Consider the following 6000-nt stretch of genomic DNA (forward strand, 5'->3'; position numbering starts at 1 on the left):
GTCTTTTTTATCGGTAAATTGAGATTCTTATCAAAAATCGGAGTAAAAATGGAGAAAACCTTCTTGATATTTCTTTTTCGAATATTCAAAAAAAAATTGAAAATTTTTTTTTTTGAAATTTTTTTCCAGAATTTTTTTTGTTGTTTGTACATATATATGCATGAGTATAAATATAAGAAACCTTATATTCCCTTTCTCATAGAAAAAGGGGGAAAACGGGAAAACCACATGGCCCCCTCGTCCTCCTCCTCCCAAAATTAAACCACCTGCTCTCCGACTACTAGTGGTGGTGGTGGTGCATATGCTCTTAGGCTTAGGCTTAATGAAAATTTCTCTAAATCTCTTATATTTGCATATTGTTCAACAAGGAGATAGGGTTTCTTAGATTTTTGGTGAAAAAAAAAATTTCGAAAAAAATTTTTTTGGCCAGTGTAAAGTTCGAATTTTTTTTTCAAATTTGAAATTTATTGAAATTTTTATTTTTATTTCGTAAAAATGTAGAATGCTGCGGTCATTTTAAGCTAAAATTCATCAAAATCGGTTAGAAATTGACAAAGTTACAGGTTTTCGAAACTTTTCGAAAAATATAAAAAGTTCAAATTGCGGTAATTCAGTGATTTTTGACTGAAATTATTTGAAATTTATATTTTTAGAATCAGCATAAAAAGAGCTTTCAGAAAAGTATAATCATGCCTAGGTTTGAAAAAAACAGAAAAAATGACAAAAATTGCGTCCTGCCACGAAAACACGAGGTTACTGTAGTTATTGGAGAGGAACTTTGTGGCAAATATTTTTCTTATGTAGTTTGGATTATTTTCCATGTTTTGAGCTAAAAATAAGTCTGAATAGTCCAAAAATGGAAAAGATAGAGATTTTCGAAAATTTTCGAAAAATCAAAAAATTAAAAATCTGAATTTTAGCTGTATCTCAGCCCGATTTTATCCAATTTTCATAAAATTTACATTTTTGAATTCAGAAGATTCTCAGCTTTCAGGAAAGTATAAACAAGCCTATATTCTCTCCCAATCGTGTCCCACCACGAAAACTACAGTAACCCAGTTTAAAGGCGCATACCGTAGTTTTGCCATGTGACGTAACATAGGCATGATTAGATTCATTTGAAGCGTCTTGACACGCTAAATTCAAAAATTTTAGTTTCATGTGAATTCTGTGAAAATTGACGGATTTACAGTAATTTCAATTTTTCAGAATTTTCGAAAAGTTTCGAAAATCTGTAACTTTTTTGTTTTCCAACCAATTTTGTTGATTTTAAGCTTAAAAAACGCGGGGAATTCTGAATTTTTTGCTAAAAATGTTTCAAAACACGAACTAGCCGATATAGATGACCATTCCACTCTCTCCACCCGTTCTTCATCCACCAATATTCAAGAACCCAAAGTTTTGGCTTCGTTTGGCACCGTGCCAAATATGAATTCAGTGAGAGAATAAGCCCCGCCCCCTTTTCACAGGAAAATCAACGTAAACTCCATTTTTAAGCCCCGCCCCTTTTTTCTGACCATAAAAGTGGTGGTGACTAACCACCACCAGTCATCGTCACTATTAAGAGAGAGAGTGAGGGAGAGAGACGCAGAGAAAAAAACGTTATGCGATAACATCGACACGAAGAGAGTGACGATTCAATGGAGACGGAGAGATTGACAATTTGTGTAGAGACGCAGACAGTGAGAGACCTCTCTTTTCCTGAGAGAAAGAGGACAAAACGACGGAAAAAAGAGAAATTTTATCTACACGCGGACGGCTAGACGTACGACGAAAAAGCCACGTTTGTATTGCTGTGGCGGAATCAAGAATTAATAGAATACATTTTTTTTTCACTTAGAAATTGTGATTTTCGTGGCGAGACCCCACTTTTAATTTTTAGTTTTTTTATCACAAATTTTACTCAATATTTTTTAGTTTTTAACTAACAATTTTTATTTTAAAAGTTTTTAACACCGAGTTTATGTTTTTTCCGAAGATTTTAGACGAAATTTGAGCCGAAAACAGTGAAAAGAACGAATTAAAACTTTTTGAAATTTGTGCATGCGCCTTTAAATGTACAGTAACCCAAAAACGAATTTTTTAACGGATTTTCACCTTTTTAAAACAAGAAAATGTGAAAATACACTGTTTTTGACTTAAAAAATACAAAAATTCAACAATATTTAGTGAAAAACTCGAAAAATCAGTTTTTCTGAAAAAAACCTTTAAAACTAGATTTTTTGTGATTTTTTTCAATTTTTACTGATTTTTCCAGTTTTTTCACTGATTTTTCGTGTTTGTAAAAGTCAAAAACCACAAATTTACGTTAAAAAATCGAAAAATAAACCAATTTTCATTCAAAAAACGAGCCAAAACCAATTTAAAAACATTTTCGCTTCGAGACCCAACTTTTCAATTTCACCCATGCGCCTTTAATTCTACAGTAAGATTTTCTTGAATTTCAGCGATTTTTTCTATTTTTACCCAATTTCCACCGATTTATCTCAAATTTTTGATCTAAAAAACTGAAAAAATCGATTTTCAACCAAAAAAACGCGTTAAAACCTGATCTAATCAATCAAAATCTGTCATTTTCGTCGCCCTTATCCCCCTATAACCTTGACATCACCTGTTTGTCTTCCTTCAAAGTACTTTTTCTTTGATTTTATCGATTTTTGTGTGTAAAATTTTAGGAAGAATTCAAAAATTTTGGTTGCAGGGATCAAAGACCGGCGGGGAATGAATGAGCAACCACATGCAGTTGTCGAGGAATATTTAATGAGAAATGTTACTGGGTGAGTGTTTAATTCATTAAAAATTCATTAAAAATTCAGAAAAATGATAGAAATATCAAGAAAAATCAGAAAAAATAACCTAAAAACTACTTTTTCAAAATTTCAAAAAAAAATTTTTTCAAAATTTTTTTTTTCAAAATTTTTTTTGTTGTATTTTTCAAAGAGTGTTCTAAACCACTTCCTCCCTCTAAAAATACCAAAAAATCCATCAATTGAACGTCAACTGACCTCCTAACCGGTTTCTAGCCAATTTCTCCCCGAAAATTTTGAAAATTGAAAAAAAAAATTGGAAAAAAAAACGATTTCGTTGTGATTTTTAACGTTTTGAATCAATTTTTAGGGTGAAAAATTGTCAAAAACTAGAAAAATATGGGCTTTCACCAGTAGTTATTGCCAAAATCCATCCTTTCCGATTTTTTGCTAAAAACTCGTAGTTTTCAGTCACTTTTTTTCGAAAAAATCGATTTTTTTAATAGAAAATTGTTCAAAAATCGTTTCTCTGGCTACTAGAAATGATTTTTCCCTAGTTTTTCACAGGATTTTAGCGAAAAAATTTGATTTTTTTTTGGTCAAAATGGTCATTTTTCACGGTTTTCGACCTAGAAAGCAGAATTTTTCGCAAAAAATTGAATTTATGCATTGAAAACTGAAATAAACACGAAAATTGCCATTTTCAGACCGATTTTCATGCATTTTTCACCCAAAAAGCTACATTTCTGCTAAAACTATAATTTGAGACATGAAAAACAGAGTTTTTGGAAATTTTAGTCGAAAAAAATGCCAAAAAATCCGAACCACTTTTCCAGAACAGCGTAATTTTCTGATTTTCAGCTTAATTTCTCTGAATTTAACTACTGAAAATTGCAGATTTAGTGAAAACTAGGTTTTCAATCATAGAGATATCATAATTTGCGACTTGAAAACACTCAAAAAACGAAAATTTGGGATTCTAGGCCACCAATTTTGGGTTTTCTAGACCATTCGTGTTTTAGACGGTTTTAAGCGATTTTGCATAGATTTTCGACTCTGAAAACGTGGAAAATCGCCTAAAAATGAAAGTTTGGGTTTCTAGGCCACTAGTTCGGTATTCTAGGCCACAAGTATATTTCTGAGAGTTTGAGACCGGTTTTTTGCAATTTTTTGGGTAGTTTTGACATGTTTTAAGCGATTTTTCATTGAAGAAACACCTAAAAAGTCGTAAATCGGAATTTTGGGTTTTTAGGCCACCAATTTGAGGATTTTTAGGCCATATCATTATTTTGAGTGTTTATTGTCGCTTAAAACATTCCAAAATTATCCAAAAAGTTGCGAAACCCGGTCTCAAACTCTCAGGTATGAGACCTGTGGCCTAGAATACCAAATTGGTGGCCTAGAAATCCAAATTTTCAGTTTAGAGTGATTTTTCACGTTGTCAGAGTCGAAAATCTCGGGAAAAAACCGCCGAAAAACACGGATGGCCTAGAAACCCTCTAATTGGTGGCCTAGAACTCCGAATTTTCATTTTTGAGAGTGAAATAACGAATTCAATTAACTAATAAATATGAATTTAGTGATCTCAGTTTTCCTCACAATAAGAATCCTATTTTTTCATTCAAAACCTCAGAAAACCCCATTTTTAAATTAAAAACCTTCAAAAACCTCCAAAAAACTCTCAAAAAGCTCATTTTTAACCTCAAAAATCACTTAAAAAACTTAAAATCCCATTTTTTTAATCAAAAGCCTTCAAAAAACGCACAAAACCCTAATTTTTTACTTAAAAATCTTGTTTTGAACCTCAAAAATCTTATTTTCTACACATTTTGGAACAAAAAATTCTCGAAAATCCCCAAAAAAAAACCGAATTTTTCCAACAAATTTCGAGTTTTTTCACTATTATCACCCAATTTTTTTGTTTATTTTTCTTTCAACTTTACCATTATTTCCTGAGAAATACCAGTTTCCTCCGCCACTCCCCTATCACTATTTTCCTTCAATCTATAATGGGCGTAGAGAGGAAGTAGACGAGAGAGGAAATACTTCCTCTCTCTCTCTCCGCCACTCACAAAATTAAACAAATATTTAAAAATTTTGGAAAATTATTTGAGAAGACGAAAGAGAGAGAGAGAACAGTTCTATCTATTTTCTCCCCCACCTTTTTAACGTTTTAACTGGTTTTTTGATAAGAATTAGGTGATTTTTTGGGAATTTTGAGGTTAAAATAAGATATTGATGTTGAAAATTAGGTTTTTCTGCCAAAAAAATGTGAATGGCTAAAACTTGCATTTTCTGCATTTTTTTGACTCTGAATACCCCAATTTTCACAAAATATCGATATTTTGAGTCGTAAAAACTTGATCTTGACGATTTTTTTGCACATTTTCAAATATTTTCTCGATCTATATGAAGACTTTTCACTAAATACACACATTTCATACATCGACACTTTGTATTCATTTTTGTGAATAGGGAGAAGTAATCGGATTAGCATTTTTATAGAAAAAGATAGAAGAGAGAAGTCAAAAAGAAGTGAAGGGAACGATGGCTTTTCAAAATTTCTGAGTAAAAGTTGACTTTTCTGGGTTAGTAGTTATAAAATATGAGTTTTCCGTGATATAAATTCGTCGAAATCTAGTTTTTGGCTAAAAATATCGAGATTTTGTGAAAATTGAGATCAAGATAGCAGAGCTGCATGGAATTCCGACTTCCGGATAAGGAATTTTACTTCTGACTTCCGTCATTTCATAACTGTGTAATTTCGGAAAAGTGCATTTTGCAAAAATACATAGAAAAATGGTCTAAAAGGACAGAAAATATGATGTTCTACAGCCAAAAACTAATTTTTCACTGATTTTCGCGAATTCTATGATTTTTCTCTGGGAATTTTTGAATATTTGCGTAAAAATCTACTTCCGACTTCCGACTTCCGACTTCCGGGCGTTATTTCACTTCCGACTTCCGAGTTCCGGATAAGAAATTTTCACTTCCATGCAACTCTGGAAGAGAGCTCTGAAAAATGCGCCAATAATAAAAGTTTCTTGGAATTGTCACAAGTATCAGAATCTGAAATTTAAAAAAAAAAAAGACGTCAGTGCTCCTTTAAGCAGCTCCGCCACTCAATATTTATGTCTGTAGTATGCACACCCCCCCCCCCCTTCTCTATACTTTTCTCTCTCCATGTTCGTGTGTCCATCCGTCCCCTGTGTTATTTGTTTATTTAGTCAGTTTCCTCCTATTTCTCTCTCTC

Source organism: Caenorhabditis remanei, chromosome III (assembly GCF_010183535.1).
Source record: "Caenorhabditis remanei strain PX506 chromosome III, whole genome shotgun sequence".
NCBI classification, from domain to species: domain Eukaryota; kingdom Metazoa; phylum Nematoda; class Chromadorea; order Rhabditida; family Rhabditidae; genus Caenorhabditis; species Caenorhabditis remanei.